The sequence below is a fragment of the Doryrhamphus excisus genome, linkage group LG7 (genome assembly GCF_037039965.1).
Source record: "Doryrhamphus excisus strain RoL-2023G ecotype Guam linkage group LG7, RoL_Dexc_Guam_v1.1, whole genome shotgun sequence".
Classification (NCBI taxonomy): Eukaryota; Metazoa; Chordata; class Actinopteri; order Syngnathiformes; family Syngnathidae; genus Doryrhamphus; species Doryrhamphus excisus.
Window position 1 is genome coordinate 19,488,401 of NC_136363.1, and position 12,910 is coordinate 19,501,310.

General features: G+C 38.6%; 1 long non-coding RNA gene across 2 annotated transcripts in view; it reads right to left on the bottom strand.

The window, feature by feature from the left end:
• LOC131108996 (uncharacterized) overlaps nucleotides 1-12,187 on the bottom strand; it is a 29,854-nt gene extending 17,667 nt beyond the window's left edge. Inside the window, exons 1-6 of one of the 2 annotated variants that reach the window (XR_013627795.1) lie at nucleotides 12,034-12,187; nucleotides 11,564-11,754; nucleotides 10,940-11,029; nucleotides 8,941-8,994; nucleotides 4,999-5,096; nucleotides 4,421-4,508 (exon numbers count right to left, since the gene is read on the bottom strand). This is a non-coding gene — a long non-coding RNA (uncharacterized LOC131108996). Of the gene's footprint in view, nucleotides 1-4,420; nucleotides 4,509-4,998; nucleotides 5,097-8,940; nucleotides 8,995-10,939; nucleotides 11,030-11,563 lie in introns of both variants that reach the window. The other variant, XR_013627794.1, reaches the window with a different exon arrangement.
• Nucleotides 12,188-12,910: the final 723 nt, after the last annotated feature.

Consider the following 12,910-nt stretch of genomic DNA (forward strand, 5'->3'; position numbering starts at 1 on the left):
GTGGCTTCTTATTTCGTCTTTTTTATGTGCTTATTAATCTTTCCCCCGGCTCCGTTTTTTGCACTTAAGCATGGTATTTAAAACTAAGCATCCCCATGCGTATCCGTTGCAGCGCCACATGGTACAAATTACGACAAAACTGCGGGAAACTTATAAACAGCGTGCCAAGTAAATTATTTTATCGTTGCAGTGCATTTAAGTCAAAGTGAAAAGGACAAACATTTGTGTTTACCCTCGCCAGGAATACTTTGAGGATGAGTAGTATTCCTGGATTGAGTTTCATGTTAAATATTATCTTCGTGGTATACACAAATCAAGCAATCAGGGCATGTTGACGGCAGCGGTCAGTTGATTAATACCGTCTTTGGGCTCCACCGTACGCAAACTGACGCATACTTTACGACAATGGGGGAAAGACAAAGAAGTCATCTACTTAAATTGAGACGTTTGAAAAGGATTTTCCCAGCATGTACTATAAATAATGAGTAAGCATGTGCAAGGAAAATCACACACAAAGTGAAAAAAAGCGGATTTCTTCCTTTATTTGAATGTATTTTTAAATGTCATTTCATAATTTAAATAAGAAAATATATTTTTTAAACATTTTTAATATTTTTTTAATTTAAGACTTATGCAAATTCTATTTTTTGTAATTAATTTTCATAAATTGTGCACGTTTACCCATTAAAGTGCATTGTTTCCATACATTGTAGACTGAATAAGCAAAAGTCAAGTATTTATGATATTATGAAGTGTCATCTACCAAACAAATGTTTTTTTTTAGGATGTTATGATAAGTATAACCATGACATATATTGATCTTTGTTGTGGGCGACAGTGCCCCCCGCTTCCTTTTCTTGGAAAACTATGTTGTTGTCGCTGCATTCACTAACAGCCCCGAGAGGGTGGGGTGGGGGGGCGCCGTCACCTGTTCCTGTAACCAAAATAGGGCACAACTTGAGATTCAATTTTTAGCAGCCGGTGGGACGAACAAGCGAGCAAGCGACAAGGGCAGAACGGCCTGTGATGAGTGATGATCAACATTCTACTGTGGCCTCATTTCACTCTACCCACCTATTGTCCATGGACATGGATAGTGGAAATTATAGAAGATTAAAAAGTATTAAAAAGTAAGGGTAAGGTTAGACACATACAGTATATAAACAAATAGCACTATCATGCTAGGTCTTAGCATGCTAACGTTAGCATTTCTAGCATACTAACATTTTTGGGGTATTAAAAAGTAAGGGTAAGGGTAGACACATACAGTATATAAACAAATACCACGATCATGCTAGGTCTTAGCATGCTAACGTTAGCATTTCTAGCATACTAACATTTTTGGGGGTATTAAAAAGTAAGGGTAAGGGTAGACACATACAGTATATAAACAAATACCACGATCATGCTAGGTCTTAGCATGCTAACGTTAGCATTTCTAGCATACTAACATTTTTGGGGTATTAAAAAGTAAGGGTAAGGGTAGACACATACAGTATATAAACAAATACCACGATCATGCTAGGTCTTAGCATGCTAACGTTAGCATTTCTAGCATACTAACATTTTTGGGGGTATTAAAAAGTAAGGGTAAGGGTAGACACATACAGTATATAAACAAATACCACTATCACGCTAGGTCTTAGCATGCTACTGTTAGCATTTCTAGAATACTATAATTTTTGGGGGTATTAAAGGGTAATTGTAAGGGTAGACACATACAGTATAAAAACAAATACCACTATCATGCTAGGTCTTAGCATGCTAACGTTAGAATTTCTAGCATACTAACATTTTTGGGGGTATTAAAAAGTAAGGGTAAGGGTAGACACATACAGTATATAAACAAATACCACTATCATGCTAGGTGTTAGCATGCTACTGTTAGCATATTATTAGCATTGTATTGTTTTTAGCTGTTTTCATGGGTAGCCACTATTATGCTAGCTTTTTATTATTATTCTTATATTTGCTAGAATGCTAATTTGAGCATAAGAGCATTTTTTTTGATTTTATAAACTTAGCAGACACTTGGCACAATCATTCTAGGTGTTAGCATGCGTAATTATGCTAACATTTTTAGCATTTTCAGAGGTAAGCACTGAGCATACAAACACTTAGCGCTATTATACTAGGTGTTAGCATGCTAACATTAACGTTAGCATTCTAACCCTTCCATGGTATGTTTTCATGGTCAAGGAATCTAAACGTAGGTAGATAAATGTTAAGATTTATGGTGTAAATCCCAATATAAAAATAAAAATATTAAATAAATAAAATTGTATGAATCAAAGTTTCATTAATTTTCATTGATTTTGTAGATCACACAGGAAAATATGATAGTTGGAGGGCCGGGAGACACAGACTAATGACCCCCCGCTCCAGGTCCAGGTCACGACTATATCGTACTTCTAATAATAGAAGACATTGTGATGTTAAAGTCTTCGTATAAGATATTGTTATCAGCCTGAGGTGTCGACGTTCTTTTCTTCCGTGGACACAATCACGCCAGCTCTGACACAGGCCACACTAGCCTCCGGGCCTTTTGTCACTGATACGCCTGTGTCGTCCCCTAAATTGCTCCCGCTAGGGTGTCACCTGGACTTTGTGTCCCAACGCTGCCTCCACCCCCTTGGGCTGATTCCCAGCTTACTCCTCCCTTTTTGCATTGAGAGGGCAAACAAAGCATCCCGATGCTGCGGGCTATTTTTACACCCTCCCTTCTCTTCATCATCTTCTGAAATGTACAAAATGACAGGATTGATCAATTGCAGAAATATTTTTCAAGTGCTTGTTGCCTTTAGGGCTCATACACAATAGCTTGGTTGCTATTGTTGCTAATAATGCTAACGTACAAGGGTGGGGCGTAGCGTGAGAGAGCGCGACCACATCCCTTTATTGTCAATGAGACACTGATGAGAAGCAACCACAGTAAATACTTTTTGTTGTACTGTGGAGATTTTTGCATTAGGGGCAAGTGGGGCACTGCCCCAGCAAGGACAGAAAGCTTGTTTTTGTTTTTCTTGCTCTCATTTTGCAAAATGTACAAATACGTATACTGTAATCTAAAAAAAAGGCACTTGTTCAGGACATTTAGCCTCCCCGGTAACACTATCATTCTAGGTCTTAGCATGCTAACATTAGCATTTCTAGCAAACTATCATTTTTGGGGGTATGAAAGGGAAAGGGAAGACACATACAGTATATAAACAAATACCACTGTCATGCTAGGTCTTAGCATGCTAACATTAGCATTTCTAGCATACTATAATTTTTGGGGGTGTTAAAGGGTAATTGTAAGGGTAGACACATACAGTATATAAACAAATACCACTATCATGCTAGGTCTTAGCATGCTAACGTTAGAATTTCTAGCATACTAACATTTTTGGGGGTATTAAAAAGTAAGGGTAAGGGTAGACACATACAGTATATAAACAAATACCACTATCATGCTAGGTGTTAGCATGCTACTGTTAGCATTTCTAGCATACTATAATTTTTGGGGTATTAAAAAGTAAGGGTAAGGGTAGACACATACAGTATATAAACAAATACCACTATCATGCTAGGTCTTAGCATGCTAACATTTGCATTTCTAGCATTTTTGCAGTTTTTTTAATTGTAAGGGTAGACACATACAGTATATAAACAAATACCACTATCATGCTAGGTCTTAGCATGCTAACATCAGCATTTCTAGCATACTAACATTTTTGGGGGTATTAAAAAGTAAGGGTAAGGGTAGACACATACAGTATATAAACAAATACCACTATCATGCTAGGTCTTAGCATGCTAACGTTTGCATTTCTAGCATTTTTGCAGTTTTTTTTGTATTTAGTTGTATTTTTAAAATGTGCCGCGGGCTTTTACAAAAATTAAACAGCTGCGGGCTAACCAACATTTCCAAAAATCACATTATTTATGGTTTTGTTTCTCAAAATATTACAACTACAGCAAAAAAAACATCTTATTTGCTGTCTTTTTTTTCCTTTGATTTTTAAAAACGCCACAGTTACCGCCTGTTTTTGCTCGAGCCAGCATGTTTTCATGTTTTCAATCAAAGCGTGGCGCAGTAAACCGAGAATCAGTAAATATAATCAATGCCACAAATTAGTGCATGAGGCCCACTGCTTGTTTTCCCCCGAACATTCTGGCGTGTCACTGAAGCGTGCCAGTGGATTTCTTCATTGTTATTAAGTGCCCTGTGTCCTTCCTCCCAGGGGTCTTAACTGTGATGACAATGCTTTCCATTGCCCAATTCCTTTAAAACTTGTAAACAAACCGCCGCTTTCATGTAAGCACAAACTACACAGTGAATACGCTCTAATAGCGCATATCAATGGCTGTTAAGACGTAGAGGGGGAAATGTAAGTTGTACCATGTGAGCCCCAAATCAGGAGGAAAGTCCGGGTACCTGCTTTACCGCCGCATCCATACATGACCACGGGATTAGTGTCCGTAATGTCATTTGCTGACTATGGTGTTTGTTTCGGCTTCTACCCCTGCACAAAAAAAGGTGAAAATTAGTTTTTATCCAACAACTTGTGCAAATTTCACTTCACTCAAAAGTATACATATATTCATTAATAAATCATACTGTTTGGTGGGTGAATAAACCTTATTACTAGTTAAAAATATGCATATTTATGCAAATTGTACATGTTTTGCCTAAATTAAGCATAACAATAGCAAAATGAAGTAATGTAGTATTCAACATTGACCACTAGGTGTCAGTAATTGTTCTGAGACAAGCAAGAGACTTTAAATGATCTCATAATAATAATAACAAAGTCTTATTTTCTCTGATTATATCTGCTATATTGGGTAATATGAGTACAAAGGTGACTATAGGGGTGTTAACTCATCTCTAGAGGACTCTATTCATGTTAAATAATGTATTTTGCGGATTGTAAACAAGTACAAAAACATTAAATTTATATATAAGTAATCCTACTTCGGGCGGCACGGCGGACGAGTGGTTAGCGCGCAGACCTCACAGCTAGGAGACCAGGGTTCGATTCCACCATCGGCCGTGGAGTTTGCATGTTCTCCCCGTGCATGCGTGGGTCTTCTCCGGGTACTCCGGTTTCCTCCCACATTCCAAAAACATGCTAGGTTAATTAGCGACTCCAAATTGTCCATAGGTATGAATGTGAGTGTGAATGGTTGTTTGTCTATATGTGCCCTGTGATTGGCTGGCGACCAGTCCAGGGTGTACTCCGCCTCTCGCCCAAAGACAGCTGGGATAGGCTCCAGCACCCCCCACCCCGCGACCCTCGTGAGGAAAAGCGGTAGAAAATGAATGAATGAATGAGTACAAAGGTGACTATAGGGGTGTTAACTCAACTCTAGAGGACTCTATTAATGTTAAATAATGTGTTTAGCAGATTGTAAACAAGTACAAAAACATTAAATTTATATACAAGTAATTCTACTTTGGGCGGCATGGCGGACGAGTGGTTAGCGTGCAGACCTCACAGACCAGGGTTCGATTCCACCATCCATAGGTATGAATGTGAGTGTGAATGGTTGTTTGTCTATATGTGCCCTGTGATTGGCTGGCGACCAGTCCAATGAGGAAAAGCGGTAAAAATTAATGAATGAATAATGAATCCTACTTCACAGAAATGTACTTATATAAAAGCGATAAATAAATGTATGCTAGCCTGTCTTATTGTTATCATAGTGTTATTGTAACCGCAACAATCAAGTCCCAATAATGTGTTTTTTTTATGTGCATGGGACGTCACAGATACCTCCAGGTGTCACAAGTCTGTTGCCATGGCGATTAGCTGTGACATAGGTTAACACCTGCTAGCGCTCACTCATGGAGATTAATGTGGCCGCCCTCTAGCAGGACAAACCCAATGGACGCCTGTCCCCTTTTAATGGGGACTGATAAAAGACGGGCTCCATCTTTCACAAGCTGCGTGGAGGTCAGCATCTCCACGTGCTCGCCGCTGCATTTAGACACTGAGAGCACGGCTCTAGACTAGGAAGCGGGGGAACACACGGTTTCTCCACTGCGGTGTGACAGAAGGCCGCTGGCTGCAGGAGGTCACCACGCGGTATTAAGTTACAAGAGTGCATGTCAGCGGGTCATCACAGCTGACAGGTAGACAAATGCGGGCTGCTTCTCAGCATCATTTCTTGGCATCTCTTCACATGCAAAAAAAAAAAAAAAAAAGATGGAGAATCATCAATCTGGGCTTGACAGACACGTTAGATGCTATACAGTTCAGTCCGGGCACCGACGCCACGGAACGGCAAAGCCTGAATGACGCAGGATGAGCAAGTGGGCTCATGTGAGACTGTTGACACACGGGAGCGCTTGTGTGTGTGTGTGTGTGTGTGTGTGTGTGTGTGTGTGAGCCAGAGCTTGCAACGCTGCTTATTTACGCACGCCACAAATGAGGCTGACGATCGAAGAAGCAGATGTTGCACTGACAGGAGGGAATCTGCATCTGACAGCACAATCAATCTGTCATATAGCCCTGCTATTTGTACACATTAATGCTTTTATTCGTCCGATTATTTCTCATTAATAAAATTATAATGTACTTCCCCCGTCATGTCATAGTTATGTCATTTCTTGACCAATGAGCGATTCTCATCATGTTTTCAGTTGCCTTCCTGTCAAAAACAGATAAGTTTTACTTGATAGCGGCCATGTTTTTCAACCATGTGCTTTTCAGATGATATTTTTGGCCTAAATTACACATTTTCAAACATTAAAATGGCTAAAAGGCTACAATAAAAGACACTAATCAGACATATTAAGCCACCGAAGGAAGTACTGAGTACCAAAAAAACGGAACAACAAAGACGTCTCCCAATGCTAACTATATTGAGTAATATGACAGTAAAGGTGACTATAGGGGTGTTATGTCAGGTCTAGAGGGCTCTAAAACTGCCTTGAAACATATTTTTGTATGCTCTGACGTCAAAAATATTTTTACTACTATTATTATTATATATTATACTATTATATTATTACTATTAGATATTATTATATTATTACTATATTATATATTATTATTACTATTATATTATTTTTATACTATTCTATTACTATTATTTTTTTATTTAATTTTTTATTATTTTTTTTATTTTTTACTATTATTAACTATTACTATTTTAATATTGTTACTACTTTGTGGAAATTCCATTATCACAGTAACCTAACATGCATGTTTTTGGAATGTGGGAGGAAGCTGCAGGACCGGCTATATAAAAATATATTTTGTGTTAAAATTTTTGGCCTTTCTGAAATTGATTAATTGGATTTACATGATTTGTAGATTTGTTTAAAATATGTTTTGGTTGGAGTTTAACCTTCTGGAACCGATTTACGCTAACCAAGGTTTTTCACCATATAATTTTATGTCATAAACAAACATTTTTCATAAAAACAAATTGTAGTTTAAGTACATGTGAGGTGGACTAGCTCCAAGTGCAGTAAACATCATCTGTTTCTGCGCAAATAAAAGAAAACTAAATGTTTCTAAGATGTTATTTCGTCCTTCTGGTTGCAGTGTATTACTTTGAATAATGAATTGTTTACTTGTAATTTCATAGTGTAGCGCATAAGAACTCAATAAGAAGCAGACATACCAAGCGGCCAAACGCACGGAGAATTATAGTCAACAATGGACCGAATCAATGCTTCTCCTTTGGGTTCTTGACCACAAAATCTTTCAGGATCAACTGTGGAATATCTTCTTTATAGTGCAATCATTTGTGCTGAGGTCAAGCACCGCGGCTTGACAGACACAACCAAACGATACGGAAGGGCTTTGCAGAGGAAATGCTCCACGAGGGCTGGAATGCAGGGCGATTCTGCTCCCAGAAGGCCCCACTGCAGGGCCCCCACTCTGGCTGCCACACGCTGTGATTGCCAGGGGTCACCGCCCAGAGCCCCCCCTCCAGCCTCTCCACATATGATTTGGAGTAGAAGTGCCACAGTGTGTGCACCCCCACCATCCATAGGGACTGGAGGAAGCTTAAGAATGAAGATATGTGGAACGAGGAGGGTAAATAAATGCAGTCGGTATAACACATTGGCCTCCGCTCTAATAGATGCCACGCCCCTGATTAATGCAGCCGTTACTAGGACTGTTAACACCATGTCTTCTTCACAAGACACCCACTACAGAGCCAGCATGGCATCTGTAAAACTGATGGAAATCAAATATACTATAATTAATATTAAACTGTAGTATGTATTATTTTAAATATGGATTTATATTGTAGAAATTATTGTAGAAATTAGGAATGTCTGATATTGACTTTTTTGCCAAAAACCAATATTGTCCAACTCTCAATTTGTGTTGTATACAGCATTTTTTTTAAATATCGTTTTTCATTATCATAAAAAAATCTGATACCGATAACAACCAATATTGCATCTTTAAATTATTCTATAAATTAATTGTAATAATAAAATTAAATAATATTGTAATATATTCATTGTTTATGCATGCAATCAAATTTAATCTATTATTATTATTATTACTACTAAGACAATTTTTATTTACAAGCAATGTCATAATACTATGAAAAAAAAATTACTGTATAGTAAACACATTTACAGTTGAATTATTAGAGCCAAAACATGTACCAAAAAAATTGCAATTTTGGGAAAATTTGTTGGGGAAAAAAAATTTATATTATAAAAAAGTGTGGGAATAAAGTCACAAAAAGTACGAGAATAAATTGGAAAACAGGAAAAATGCAGTGGAGAAATTAATCGTTAATTTCAGAATTGACAGAATTTCATCATTATAATACACTTTGTCACCTAGAACACAAATCTGACACAAATATGGTTGGTTTTCAATGTGGGGCCAGTAAGTTTGGAACGTATATCATTTATTTGTGGGGAAAAAAAAGTGTATTATAAAAATGCATTTACCCAAAAAAATTTAACCTTACCATGAGTTTCTTGATACTCTCTGCAGTTGAGTAAATAAACACCTCAGCCAGCCACTACATGTGGAAAAAGAAGAGAATTAAAAGGATGGAGGAATTAGTTGACCTTGCAGCAGCAGTGTTGTTTAGAAAGTGAAGCAAAAAGTAGCCAGCTATAATGTTGGGTGGCAGCTCTCGGAAAGGCCGACCACCCCACCGCCCCCCGTCCCCCCCACTCCACCCCCCTTGGGCTTTTCTGTTGGCTAGCCCAGCTGTCATCTTTCTAATGATTTCTTTATTTTGCAGGAAGAGCTTGTCGCCAGGGGAAACGTACCACTTCCGGCCCGGGGGAAACCCGACGCTGGGCCGGGCTGACGCTGGGACCCGCTACGTCTGCAGCCGACATCACAGGGGACCCACACGCCCTTTCATCCCGCCTGTGTTTCTTTGCTTTCTTTCTCCTTCTATCCACACAGTCATCAGTATCAGCCTCTCTTTTCACTTCCCCCCCACTTGTCCTCTGGGGGTGTAACTTTACTTCTCGGTAGTAATAGTTTTCCTTCGACATCTAAATGATTATTTAGCATTCCATTTTGGAAGGAGGAACCGTTTGTTGACACTTTGATAAGATCTAATTAACTAAAACGAGCTGTTTGGATTTTGGATCTGTCCAACGTTAAAATGATACAAGATCCAAATCATGAAGAAACATTTATTTTCATGATTTTATTTTAAAATATGTAAATTAAAAACACAAAATTTTAATATATTGTATATGATATAGTTACAGAGATGTGAAAAAGTCTTCTTTTTCACAATTAAATGTTTCAGATCATCAAACAGATGTAAATATTAGTCAATGACACTACCACCACCATGTTTTACTTTTGGTATGATGTTCTTTTTCTATAATGCAGTTCTACTTATATAAAATATGTAATAGAACACACACACACCGAAAAGTACAACTTTTGTCTTGCCAAACCCAGTGTTGCGGGGTCTTTTGTGACCTCTTGGTGTCATTTTGGTTGGCTGGCCACTCCTGGAAACGTTCACCACTGTTCCATGTTTTTGCCATTTGTGGATAATTTCTCTTACTGTGGTTTGCTGGAGTCCCAAAACTTAAAAAATTGCTTTATAACCTTTTCCAGACTGTTTTTCTCTCTTAATAATAAATGTTCTATTTAAAGAAAACACGCTACAAGTTTAATTATGTTGTCATTGGCTAATATTTACATTTGTTTGATGATTTGAAACATTTAAGTGTGACAAACATGCAAAAAAATAAGAAATCAGGACAGGGCAATCACTTATACACACCACTGTATGTAAATCACTATATGCCTTTTCAGTATATGTAATCATTACAATATTTAGTACAATTTTCATTAAAATACTGAACTAAATAGTAGCCTACCGACATATTTCTATATTTCTAAAACACTGCTTCACCTCATATATGCAGAGCAACTGCAGCAATCCAGTATTCAAAACTCTATTAAGAGTCTTCTTATTATCTCATTATGTCCCAGGACTCATTGCGTTCTCTCACTCCTCCATCACAAACCTTGAGAAGGCCTTGAAAAGAAGACATTGACCCCTCTCTCAAACCCTGAACGCCCCCCCCCCCCACCACCTCTGTATAGTCCGGCATAATCAAGCCCAGCCTCTCAATCATGAAACCCAAGTTGACTTACAGCTACCCCACCATCACTAAAACTCACCCACTCGGCTGTGGGCTGCTGATTGTTCCAGAAACAACAGATGGAAAATAGTGAGCTGTAAACATGTAAATAATACACACAGAAGCATGAGCACTCGTGCAGCATGCACAGTCCATATCGGACATAAGCAATAATATATTAGATGTCTTCATATATGCAAAAACACAAACTTATTATGATAGGTCTTCATTATAGTGAAGTAATCGATACATGAATGTCACAAAAAAAGGAACATGCAGCACATTCGAAATGTAAACAATTTTAGAGACTGATTGGTGTCCAAACCACAGGACCATTACCTGTCAGGTCTGCACAGCGCTGACAACCTTGATGAGATGTCTGTGTGTGTGTGTGTGTGTGTGATTAAGCAAGCTTGAACCAGAGGCCTCCTGGAAACACACACAAAAAAAATGCTCTGGTTAAAATCAGAGGCAGTCAGCTTCACTCAGTAGTGACAACACCGTCATGTAATCTAAATGATGCTTGATTTGATTTACGGAAACACATCAGTAAAGAGAAACTTGGACTTGGAGGGAAAATTTGAAAAAAAAAAAAGAACATTGCTCATTTTTTGTTTTTTTTTTAGCTGGCAACACAAGTGAGTAGCAAGATAAGTGCATATAATAGTGGTTGTGTCACTGTGTGGGGATGCACGAGTGCTGCCGACACTGAGGGAGCCACGGTTCGTGGTGGGGATACATGAATTCCAACATGTACTGTGACACTGTGTGAAAAATTACCTGCAAGATGAAGTATCTCTTGTTTCCATTCCCAGGAGGCTTAGGCAGCGCTAGCTAACAATAGTGCTCATATTCACTATTGACACATTTTGTTCCAACTTATGTTGCCAGATATTTACACAATAATGGCTGTGTGACGACTCATAAATTTACACCACTATTCAAGTTGTACACTGAACTTACCTTAGCTAACATGCAGGCATTGCTCCATGCTTTAGTGGAGGGATGTATGGGGCGTCAGGGACCCAGGGGGGCGGGGGCCCAAAGCTGGAATGACAGAATGTGACAGAGGATCCGGGGACTCGGGGAATCCCAGCACAATAATGTGGATGGCACGAACTAAAGCCCCAGATTTAATCGCAGCCATCACACACCTGCCAATAGAAAATTACCCATGGCAGCCATCCCGTAGTGTTGAGCCCGGGGCAGAGCTCTCCAGCTGTCAATCATCTCTGGACTCACAATACAATGACGCCATAGTAACAGCAGATAATACAAGGCAATAATAATTAATACTAATACCGATTAGACGACTTTAATCCCTCTTGGGAGGTTGCGCTAGCAGGTTTAATCATGTTTATATAATCGACACGACAACTTTGCGGGACACACAGCTGGGAATGACAAAAACTAACATGCTAACGCTAGCTTACCTTGCTGTGCTTTAGCTCTGGACGGTGTAATATTATACTATTTATTTTCTAAGTCTTCCCCACAATCTCGCTGCCCTCTTCTTGAATAAAACTTATTGAATAAAACTTACTGAATAAAACTCAACAAGTCAACACAAGTAACGCTCCTCCATTGTTAGCTTCTTCTTCTTTTTGTTTAAGGCGGGTCGCAACCAACGTTTTAGGTGCATACCGCCACCTACTGTACCGGAGTGAGTACTTTAATTCCAGAGTTAAAGAACAGAAAGAACGAAACAAAATAATAAAACGAACAAAAACACATGAATGCGTATCCTGTTATCACCTTATATATTTACCAGGTGTCCTTAAGATATCACATTAGAGCCTGGCTGTATTCCATTGTTAGTTTATTGTTGTCCAAATGTGAGGGGGCGGGCAAAAGACAATTATTGATAGCATTGATACTAAGGTAGTGTCACTATCAGATCTATATAGTGGGGTTTTAGTGTGTTTTTAGTGTGTTGTTCATTGTTGATGATGAAAAATCTTTTTATCCATCCATCCATCTATTTTCAATGCTGCTTATCCTTACTAGGGTAGGTAGGTAGGTAGATACTTTATTCATCCCCATGGGGAAAGGGTCGCGAGTATGCTGGAGCCTATCCCAGCTGTCTTTGGGTGTCATACAATTTCCTGTATGGCCAATAAGGCCATGCTTTCTCTCATTCTTATTCAAAACAAACTGTTTAACAAACTGTCTCTCTCTGACTCAAAGCAGCTGTACCATTACACCACAAGGGACATTCTTCCATTTTACTCTCAAGCTGTACCATTAAACCACCAGGGACTGACATTAGACATTCTGCCATTTTATCTTTAAGGTAGCAGCTGTACCATT